The sequence below is a fragment of the Tachyglossus aculeatus genome, chromosome X2 (assembly GCF_015852505.1).
Source record: "Tachyglossus aculeatus isolate mTacAcu1 chromosome X2, mTacAcu1.pri, whole genome shotgun sequence".
Taxonomy (NCBI): domain Eukaryota; kingdom Metazoa; phylum Chordata; class Mammalia; order Monotremata; family Tachyglossidae; genus Tachyglossus; species Tachyglossus aculeatus.
The window spans coordinates 11,206,736-11,218,398 of NC_052100.1; the positions used below are offsets into that span (position 1 = coordinate 11,206,736).

Genomic DNA, 11,663 nt, shown 5'->3' on the forward strand with positions numbered 1-11,663 from the left:
AGTCAGAGGTCATGGGTTCAAATCCCAGCTCCTCCAATTGTCAGCTGTGTGATTTTGGGCAGGTCACTTAACTTCTCTGTGCCTCAGTTACCTCATCTGTAAAATGGGGATGAAGACTGTTAGCCCCCGTGGGACAACCTGAACACCTTGTAACCTCCCCAGCGCCTAGAACAGTGCTTTGCACATAGTAAGCACCTAATAAATGCCATCATTATCATTATTATGTGCAGAGTACTGTGCTAAGCACTTGTGAGTACAGCAAAGTACTCAAGAAGTTTAGTCTAGTGGGGCTTACAGTCTTAAAGCAATCATCTACAATTGTGCTGTCCTTTACGAATCCCCTCAGTTCTCAAAAATCTAATTTCTGACATGTTGTTCATATTTTTTCCTAACTTCCTTCCAGCGGTAGTTCATTCCTTTTTCACCTGTTTCTCCCATCTCTTTAAAATCTTAAACTGCAATTGTCTGTTCACGCTCCCGACTAACAATAAGGAAGTGTGTTTTACTGAAACGCTATGAAAAATGGGATATTTTTAAAAACAATGTCACCATATGCGCTCACCTTTTCCAAATGTCGGATGGAAAATTTACCAAACTGAGAACAAAATGACGTGCCAGTTGCTTTGTTACTGAAAATCAATCTCCCCTATCAAGACCGAAGGTACGTACTTTAAAACTATAGCCCCATAATTTTGAGTGGGGCAGATTCTTTACCTGTATAGTGTTAAGTTTTTCATTATCCTGGTTCAAGGAGGCGAAATATACCAAATGCACTTAACTAGGATGCCTTACGTTTCTGGAGATAGAATGGCTTTGCAGCACAAGAAAAGGGTTTTTTGGAAACACTTTTTCAGGAAAAAAAAATGTATTTTAATCTTGAAACTACCTAATGTCAGCAGTTACTGAATTGTGCAGAGAAAACCAATATTTGGGGGGACACACCCATCCCTGAGCTTGTTCCCCGCATTCTGTCATCAGTATTTACACTTAATCAACAAAGCATTTGAGGTTTTTCCACACTCTTAGCCACCTCACGCCTAACTTGGGTGGTCTCAAAGCAGTCTCCAGACTGCAGGCCAGCTGGAAGGAGTGGTGTGGAGGGCAAGGAGGGAGGGGAAGAGACTTGTAGAGCCACTGGAATCCCCAGAGTCAAAGATATGCTTGCAACGATACAAAACAGAACTGCTTCATAAAACAAAATGTTTGCTGGGATGTTGGAATCACCTCTGGAATTCAACTGATAAATGATATTCAAGAATAAACACTAATTAAAATTGATGTAGAGGGTAATATCAATTAATAAGCAGCCTGGTAGCACACACTATATGTCAAAAGCTTATTTACAGTTCTGAAGACTAGAAATATTAACTACAAATCCAGTGATGCAGTAAGAGCTTGTAAATTATGTCCATGTCTTTTCTAATAAATGCCTTCTCGCACTTGTATAAATTCAGTCACTCCCTTTGTTTTCTATTCCATAAATCATATAGCAACTATTCTGGTGACATCCAGAACAGTAGAGACAACTGTAAAAGGATTATTTACTTTGCAATGTTCTGCAAGTGTTCCAGTTTAAGCCTGTTTTTCCCTTAAACTTCTCCTACACAGTACACCATACTGGTTCCAGGCCTCCCTGACCCAAAGCAGTTAGTTTCCATTACCCAGTACTTTTTAAAAAAATTATAAATGCCATTTATTCCAGCAATTAATTTTGCTAAGAGCAGACTATAAACTTAGTTTGCTATCAGTGGACACACTATCTCATGCCACGAACATAATATCAACATTTACTAGGGCAAAACACTGTATGCAGTTGGGAACACATGAGAACATTTACACATTTCCAGAATTTGTCCTTCCCTCTCCATCGAAGTGCCCACCCCACCGATCCAGGCACTTCTTATATTCTGGTTTGACTAGCGCATCAGCCTCCTCGCTCATCTCCCTTTGTCCAGTCACTAGCTGCCCAGATCATTTTCCCAATACATCATTCTGCACACCTCTCCCCATCCTGCAAAAACCTCCAATGGTTGCCCATTCCTCTCCACTGGCTTTAAAAGCCCCTGATCCACCTTCTCCCCCCTACTCATTCCCTCTCCTCCCACTACTCCGGACTGTGTCCGACCTGATGATCTTGGATCTACCCCAGAGCCTGGTACAGTTCTTGGGACATAGGAAGCCCTTAAATACCACAATTATTTCTAAAACACGGCTCCTACGCTTCACTGCCCTCAAGCTAACTTACCCACTGTGACTCTTGTCTCTCCCGCCACTGATCTCTTCTTGTTCACATGCTCCCCGCTGCCCTGGAACTCCCCCCGCCACCCCTCACTTCACAGTCAACAGGCCCACCGCTCTCCTCCAACAGTCCTTCCCGGAAAAATTCTTAATCTCCCCACTTTATGTTCCCTTAGTGCCACTTCAGCACTTCCATGCTAGGTAAGCACTTGGGTACTCACACACCCCCAACAGCACTTATGTTCATTTCTTTATACTCTATTCTCCATGCTTGTAATTCGCTTTAGTGTCCATCTCCCCTGCTTGATTGTAAAATCCTTAAAGGCAAGGATTGTTTACTAATTCTCCTGTACTCTCCCAAGTGCTTAGTACAGTGCTCTACGTGCAGTAGATGCTCAATAAATACTGATGATTCAGAGAGAATTTTACCGGAAAAGAGTCCGTTATCTAAATCCATTAAATTCTGAGATCATCTACATCGACTGACTCGTGGGTCCGTGTTCTAGACCACACTGGCCATCCTGTGTCCCTCCACAACTGCGAGGCGTGTAAATCAAACAAGTGATAGTACATCGTGTTGAACTTCAAAATATTTTTAAAGATTAACACAAATAATTTTGTTATAAAATGCAACAGAGTATAGCATTTTTGGAGAGGAAAAAAATTATGTCAAATGATCGTTTTGTTCTATATGACGAATGAACTAGAAATTACTTTTAGTTATCTCCCAAAATACAATTATTTATGAAGTGGAGCTAAATATCTTCAACACGCATAAGCATCTCAAAGAGGAGCAGAAAGAAATTTCTTTGGTGCCATTTCGAAGCGTGTAACAAAAAGTACAGCAGCCCCCATTTTGAAGATTTGCTCTTTTCTACATTGGTACCATTGAAATTTTTTTTTGCTTGGCGTTCTTTAAAGCACTGTTGTACTTTACCATAACACTCCGATTTTCTCTCTCTCTCACACAAAGACACACACACAGATAGCAGTGTTTGGCATACACAGGCCCACTGTTAAGTGCTGACACACAATTCAATCCACCGTATTTATTGAGCTCTTACTGTGTGCAGACCACTGTACTAAGTGCTTGAGCGAGTACAATATAACGATGTAACAGACACATTCACTGCCCACGAGCTTACAGTCTAAAGGGGGAGACAGACATTAATGTAAATAAATTATGGATGTGCTGTGGAGCTCAGAGGGGGTGATGAATAAAGGGAGCAAGTCAGGGTGATGCAGAAGAGAGTGGAAGGGGGAAGGAGGGCTTCAGTCAGGGAAGACCTCTTGGAAGAGATATGCCTTCAAAAAGGCTCTGAAGGGGGGAAGAGTAATTGTCTGTCAGATATGAAGGGGGAGAGCGTTCCAGGCCAGAGGCAGGACGTGGGCGTGAGGTCGGTGGCAAGAGAGACGAGAATGAGGTACAGTGAGCAGGCTGGCATTAGAGAAGCGAAGGTGCAAGGTGACTGACTGCTTTAAAGCCAATAGTGAGGAGTTTCTGTTTGATGCAGAGGTGGTGGGCAACCATACATCTTGAGGAGTGGGGAAATATGGATTGAATGTTTTTGTAGAAGTGTAACAGAGCAAAGGATGGACTGGAGTGGGGAGAGGCAGGAGGCAGGGAGGTCAGCAAGGAGGCAAGACAGGATAAGTGCTTGGATTAACATAGTAGCAGTTTGGAGATGGTGAGGAAAGGACAGATTTTAGTGATGATGCGGTAGATGCACTGACAGAATTTAGTGATCGATTGAATATGTAGGTTAAATAAGAGAGAGGAGTCAAGGATAATGCCAAGGTTACAGACTTGAGAGAAGGAAGGATAGTGGTGCTGTCTACAGGGATAATCACAATTGCTGTGATTTGCATTCATTCAATCGTATTTGTTGAGCGCTTCCTGTGTGCAGAGCACTGTACTAAGCGCTTAGCACTGTACTAATTAGTTATCCTGCAAATAGATAAACTGTAATGCACCCAATTCCAGTAAACATGACTGGAGTATGAGGGAACAGTGTGTTTTGTTTTGTTTTGTTTTGACAATGGTATTTGTTAAGCGCTATGTGCCAAGCACTGTACTACAGCATTGGGATAGATACAAGCTAATCACGTTGGGCACAGCCCATGTCCCACATGGGGCTTCACAGTCCCCATTTTAGAGATGAGGTAACAGGCACAGAAAAGTGAAGTGACTTGTCCAAGGTCACTCAATAGGCATTCAAATACCACTAATTAATTCTGGGAAAAACACCGTCCACAAGTTGGTCCAAATAGAAAGAGTAGGTGTAGGAAGAAGTGGTTATGAGCCCGCACGTGCGGCATCGGTCAGACTGTGATGTAGCTACACTTCCCAGCCTCTGCTTCAACCGTACTGTGCTATATGGTATCAACTCCCCTGCCCATTACCCTCACCAGCTGCTTCAGAGGTTTAACTCCCCGCTCAAACCTCCTGTCCCCCCCCGCCTCCCCCAACTCTTGCCCCCAATGACTTGGCCACACACTGAGAAAATTGAAGCCACCGAGGTGTAATCTCCCGAAAATGCCCCCTGCTCCTCTCCAGTCAGTCCCTCCCTCATCCTGTCGCTTTCTCAACTCTCCCATTTTTCCCAGCAGTAAAGAGATCTCCCACCTCCTCTCAAAATCCACTCCCTCCACCTGTACCTCTGATCCCATCTCCTCACACCTTATCAAAATGCTTGCCCCCTCCCTGACCAACTCTCCAGTGGCTTCTTCATCAAAGCTTTCAAACACGCTCATGTCTTGCCTGTCCTAAAAAACTCTCCCATGGCTCCCTCCAGTTATCGCTACCTCCCTCTTCCCATTCCTCTCCAAACTCCTTGAGCGAGTCACTCGAGTCACTCGCTGCCTCTACTTCCTTTCCTTTGATCCCCTCCAATCTGGTTTAGGTCACCAAAACTGTCCTCTGAAAGGTCACTAATGATTTCCTTTCTAATTCCAATGGCCTCTATTCCATCCTAATCCTCCTGGACCTCTCAGCTGCCTTCAACACTGTTGACCACCCCCTTCTTCTGGAAACATTATCCAACCTCGGCTTCACTCACACTGTCCTCTCCCGGATTCCCTATCTCTCTGGCTACTCATTCTCAGTCTTTTTCACAACTCCTTCTCTGATTCCCACCGCCTAATTGTGGTAGTCCGTCTACATCCACTCCCTTCAGGAACTCAACTACCACCTCTATGGACACGATATGCAAATCTACATCTCCAGCCCTGATCTCTCTACGTCTCTGCAGTCTCGTACTTCCTCCTGCCTCAGGACAGCTCTACTTGGATGACCAACTGACACCTCAAACTTAACATGTCCCAACAGAACTCCTCATATTCCCACCCAAGTCCTGTCCCCGTGACTTTCCCCACTGAAGGCAGCACCACAAGCCCGTAACCTTGGTGTTATCCTCAACAACCCTCTCATTCAACTCATATAATTCCATCTGTCGCCACATCCTGTCGGTTCAACTTTCACATCACTAAAATCCGTCCTTTTCCTCTCCATCCAAACTGTTAACCCGTTTCTATCATTTATCCTTTCCCACCTTGATTACTGCATCAGCCTCCTTGCTGACCTCCCTGCCTCCTGTCTCACCCCACTCCAATCAATACTTCACTCTGCTACCCAGATCATTTTTCTCCAAAACTGTTCAGTCCATTTTTCCCCCACTCAAGAACCTCCAGTGGTTACCCATTCACCTCCGCATCAAACAGAAACTCCTTCCCACTGGCTTTAAATCATCATGTCCCCTCCCACCTTACCTCCCGGATTTCCTAACGACCCAGCCTGCCCACTTCACTCTTCTTATGCCAACCTACTCATTGTACTTCAGTCTCTTTTACCTTACCATTAAGCCCTTGCCCATGTCCTGCCTCTGGCCTGGAACTCCCTCCTTCATATCCCACAGATGCTCACTCTCCCCACTTTCAAAGCCTTATTATGAAAACATCATCCAACTAAGCCTCTTCTTCCACTCCCTTCTGTGTCACCCTTGCACTAGGATTTGCACCCTTTATTCACCCCTCCCTCAGCCACACAACCCTTGTGTACATATGCATAATTTAATTTATTTACATTAATGTCTGTCTCCCCTTTTTGACTGTAAGCTCATTGTGGGCAGGGAACTGCTCTACCAATTCAGCGTGTATTCTCCCAGGTGCTATGCACACAGTAGATGCTCAATAAACACAACTGATATGTTACTTAATGCTTTTTCAACTTTACAGCATTTAATACAATAAAATCGTATGGAGTGGCAAGGGTATAGTGTCCCGCTAAGTAGTGGATTCAACAATATAGGAATTTGTATAAAAATGTCAGCAGCGGCAGTATCCTAGAACCACATACCCCAAAACAATCAATTCCCACTGAATCACTGGTACTATTCAGCCATTTTCCCAGAATGAGTTTCTTCAACAACACAGCCTTCATGTTAGAGAATTCTCTGTAAATCATGACACCGAAGCAAATCTCAAATAACACAATGTAGTGGTACTCTGCTGGGAAGCAACAGGGATACCACACATAGCCAGCCAGGCCTGCAACAATCGGCTCTTTAAGCGGTCAGGTGCTGCAGGAAGCAACCAACTCGGAAAATGGATGTAGGTGACCATTAAATCAGATATACAGATTTAAACATTCAATTGTTTAAATACATATTCTTATTATTGGTACGCTACACTGCTAGTTGACCAGATGGCTTAATATTGGCTATACTAAAGCACTAGCTAAAGTATCAGCTATTCTCACTTGAAGTGAGAAAGGCACAGGTCTGGAAGTTCAGAGGACCTGGGTTTTAATCACCATGGCTGTGTGATCACGAGCAAGTCCCTTAACTTCCCTGTGCCTCAATTACCTCACCTGCAAAATAGGTGGTTTTCACTTGTTCTCTCTCCCTCAAATTGTGAGCTCCTTACAGGTCAAGGATTGTGTCTGATATGATTGTGCAGTGCAGATCACTTAAGCACCTAAATATCACAATTATTACCTTGGTCTTCTTTTGACCTTTGGGATACATTAACACTCATCACTTGAACATATAGTAATATTTTTATGTATATATTTACCTGAATATTAATTTATTAAACATTCAGTCCTCTACACTGAAAGCTTCTCGTGGGAAGGGAACATGTCTACCAATTCTGTTATACTGAACTCTCCCAAGCATTTAGTACAGTCCATGGTAATCACTCAAATCTCACCCTATTTGAACTGCTTCCTTGAGGGCAGAGATCACAACTACCAACTATATTATATCGCACATTACCAGGCCCTTAGTACAGGGCCTGGCACTCAAACGCCATTGATTAGTGTGCTTCGTTTAACACTTTCACTTAAGATTATTTTCACAGAACCAATTAGGAGCACTAACCAGGATTTTTCCAATATTGCCCAAAGGCTGATTTGAGGCTGAATCCACCCTCTCCCCCAAATTAAGGTGCATTAACTTTACTCATATTAATGTCAGTCTCCCCCACTGGACTGTTAGCTTGTTTGGGGCAGGAATTGGGTGCTAATTTTGTCACACCCAATCGCTTAGTACAGTGCTCTGCACATAGTGAGCACTCAAATTCCATTAACTGAATTTGAAAAATTTTCCTTAAACTAAAAAGCAAGTCTCTTAAACAACACTCACCCAATTATATTTTACTGTAGTTTAGTACCTGAGGGGCATAAGACACTAATTAGAACCCTAAAAAATTAAGTTTCTTTCAAAAGCTAATCACCCGAAATGAACAGATTATTTTTCAGTTTGCAAATTTCATAAAGTTTTAAAGCACATCCTGTAAACTAGGCAACTACTGAGCTGTGCCCAGCACAATACCGATCCTAGAACACCGTAAGTATCATCTAACCAAAAGTAAATTTAAAAAGGGCAAACTACTGTCACCTCCCCAAGAAACGGTACCTTTCTTCTCTTCTCACCTCTGAAGTACGCAAAATATAACTTGTGCCCTAAAATAAAGCCGTCACCTAAAAGGGGGAATGAAAATACTACATTAATTAAAATTGAAAGTGCAATAGCTTTTAAATAGAACAAAATTGAAGGGTGCATAAAGACAAGTATACTGGGTGTTTTCGACGGAAAACACTTTTTTTCTTTTATCAAACAACCCACTGCCTCATTTCACTGCTAAGAGTTCTTACATTTTTGCCCCTTCGTGCTTGATTTTTCCTGGGGGCGGGTTCTTCTGAGAAATTGATTTTCATGTTTTACTTGCCTGGGTGGCTTCAGAGCCTGCCGACTTGCTATTTTTTTTTCCACGTTTGAGCAACTACTAATACATCTCAAATAAAATGTGAGGACAACGTTTTAGATAAAGCGGGTTACAATGACCCCAGAAAAACTCCAGAGAGCTGGTCAAACAACAGCCTATTGTTAACTGCTGCTGAAGCAACAAAAGAGATGAAACTGTTCCCTCTCGTCCAGAAGAGAGAGAAAAAATCAATAAGAGAAGCCTCTTGGAAAATCTACGCTTTCTAATCGCTGCCCCTTTTAATTGGGGGGGGGGGGCATTTTTATCTTTCTCCTATGACAAAATCGATTTCAATACGGCTCTCATGGTTTATTTCCCAACCTGCCGCTCACATCACACCCCCATTTAAGGGGGACTGGGGGAAGTGTTTCGCCGAGGAGGGTAGGCAGGGTTTAAAAACCAAAAAATGGGGGGGGCATTAAAGAGCAAAGTAAGATTAGAGAGCGAGATAACTAGGGGTTACGCTAGGCCTTGAAAGGGGATTCAGAGACTGTGAGCCCACTGTTGGGTAGGGACTGTCTCTATATGTTGCCAACTTGGACTTCCCAAGCGCTTAGTACAGTGCTCTGCCCCCAGTAAGCGCTCAATAAATACGATTGATGATGATGATGACTGTATATGTTGCCAACTTGGACTTCCCAAGCGCTTAGTACAGTGCTCTGCACACAGTAAGCGCTCAATAAATACGATTGATGATGATGATGTCTCTATATATTGCCAACTTGGACTTCCCAAGCGCTTAGTACAGTGCTCTGCCCCCAGTAAGCGCTCAATAAATACGATTGATGATGATGACTGTCTCTATATGTTGCCAACTTGGACTTCCTAAGCGCTTAGTACAGTGCTCTGCCCCCAGTAAGCGCTCAATAAATACGATTGATGATGATGACTGTCTCTATATGTTGCCAACTTGGGCTTCCCAAGCGCTTAGTACGGTGCTCTGCACCCAGTAAGCGCTCAATAAATACGATTGATGATGATGACTGTCTCTATATGTTGCCAACTTGGGCTTCCCAAGCGCTTAGTACGGTGCTCTGCCCCCAGTAAGCGCTCAATAAATACGATTGATGATGATGACTGTCTCTATATGTTGCCAACTTGGACTTCCCAAGCGCTTAGTACGGTGCTCTGCCCCCAGTAAGCGCTCAATAAATACGATTGATGATGATGACTGTCTCTATATGTTGCCAACTTGGACTTCCCAAGCGCTTAGTACGGTGCTCTGCCCCCAGTAAGTGCTCAATAAATACGATTGATGATGATGACTGGCTCTATATGTTGCCAACTTGGACTTCCCAAGCGCTTAGTACGGTGCTCTGCCCCCAGTAAGCGCTCAATAAATACGATTGATGATGATGACTGTCTCTATATGTTGCCAACTTGGGCTTCCCAAGCGCTTAGTACGGTGCTCTGCCCCCAGTAAGCGCTCAATAAATACGATTGATGATGATGACTGGCTCTATATGTTGCCAACTTGGACTTCCCAAGCGCTTAGTACGGTGCTCTGCACCCAGTAAGCGCTCAATAAATACGATTGATGATGATGACTGGCTCTATATGTTGCCAACTTGGACTTCCCAAGCGCTTAGTACGGTGCTCTGCCCCCAGTAAGCGCTCAATAAATACGATTGATGATGATGACTGGCTCTATATGTTGCCAACTTGGACTTCCCAAGCGCTTAGTACGGTGCTCTGCACCCAGTAAGCGCTCAATAAATACGATTGATGATGATGACTGGCTCTATATGTTGCCAACTTGGACTTCCCAAGCGCTTAGTACGGTGCTCTGCCCCCAGTAAGCGCTCAATAAATACGATTGATGATGATGATGGCGGTCTCTATATGTTGCCAACTTGGACTTCCCAAACGCTTAGTACAGTGCTCTGCCCCCAGTAAGCGCTCAATACGATTGATGATGATGATGGCGGTCTCTCTATGTTGCCAACCTGTACTTCCCAAGCGCTTAGTACAGTGCTCTGCCCCCAGTAAGCGCTCAATAAATACGATTGATGATGCTGAGGAGAAAGTCCAAACGGGGGCTAAATGGCAGGCCCGGTGGTGGTTTTCTGAGGGGGTGGGGGGGGGGGTACGGGCGTGGTGGGGTAGGAAGGAGCCAAATGCGAAAAAGAGCTGTAACCCGTAGCTTCGTACTCTTCGATACGGTGTCCACCCCTCAGCGGTCGGCGGCTCCTCCAGTACGGAGCCCAGGCGAAACCTCTTGACCCTCGGGCGCCGCCGTATCGCCGGCATGGGCGACGGCGACCTCCCGCCCCCCCCCCTCGCCTCACACACACCCTCGAGGCCCCTCCGCTCCTGGATCCCCATCTCCACTCAAAACCTACCTCCGAGGTAGGGCAGGAAAATCACCCGGTTTTTTTTAAACAGCCGCGGCCTCCTTTCTTACCGGGTCCCAGGAGGAGCCCACGACGGCAGCACAGCCCGGGGCTGTGAGAGGGCCTCTCTCTCAACCTCACGAAACAAAGAAAATGCCCGTCGCTGTCGGTACCGGGAAAGGGGAGCCTCGCGCGCGCCCGCGCGCACGCGCGTCCCCGGCCCGGTGGCTCGCGCTCGCTTTCTCCCCCGTTCTTTCTCTCTCCTCCGCGCGCACGCGCGCGCGCCCCCCGCCCCTCAGCCGCTGGCGGAGCATGCGTCTCACGGCCCGCCACGCCACCGTCCGTCTCTGAATACGAGCGCGCGCGCGCGCGCGCCGCCGCCCCCAATGGAGGGCGCCGAGAGGAAGTGGGCGGAGTTGGCGCGAGCTTGCCTTTCTCCGCGTGCCCGCGCGCGGGAGAAAGTCCGCCGTCTCGCGCTCTCCGGGTACCTCGCGGCGGCGCTCGCGGAGCAGTCTTTCTTCCCAGCTTTCCCCCCGCCATCTCTCTCGGGCCACGCCGTGGAGCATGCGCACTGATGGCGCCACTGCGGCGAAGGGCGGGCGGGGAGGGGGGGGGGGGGGCGGTCGCTGCGCTTGCCCCCTCCTGACAGGATGGAGGAGGAAGGTTGTCCTGAGGAGAAAAATGAACGGGATGCCCTGAAGGTGTGTCCCATTGGAAAGAGCGACGTAGAAAGGGGAAGAGAGAGGGTTTTTTTTGTGTGTGGGGGAGGAAGAAATAACTTTGGGAAGAGGACACCTGGAAACGGGAGGGGCCTTTTTGTCAGAAGCG

General features: G+C 45.9%; 1 long non-coding RNA gene across 2 annotated transcripts; it reads right to left on the minus strand.

The window, feature by feature from the left end:
- Nucleotides 1–66: 66 nt before the first annotated feature.
- Nucleotides 67–11,068, minus strand: LOC119949569. Of its 2 annotated transcripts, none has more exons than XR_005457225.1 (3): nt 10,907–11,068; nt 8,154–8,218; nt 67–96 (listed from the first exon to the last, which is right to left on the minus strand). It is a non-coding gene; the product is annotated as an uncharacterized LOC119949569 (long non-coding RNA). The 2 variants fall into 2 exon arrangements; XR_005457224.1 differs by having other exon boundaries at nt 10,845–11,068.
- Between the last annotated feature and the right edge of the window lie 595 nt (nt 11,069–11,663).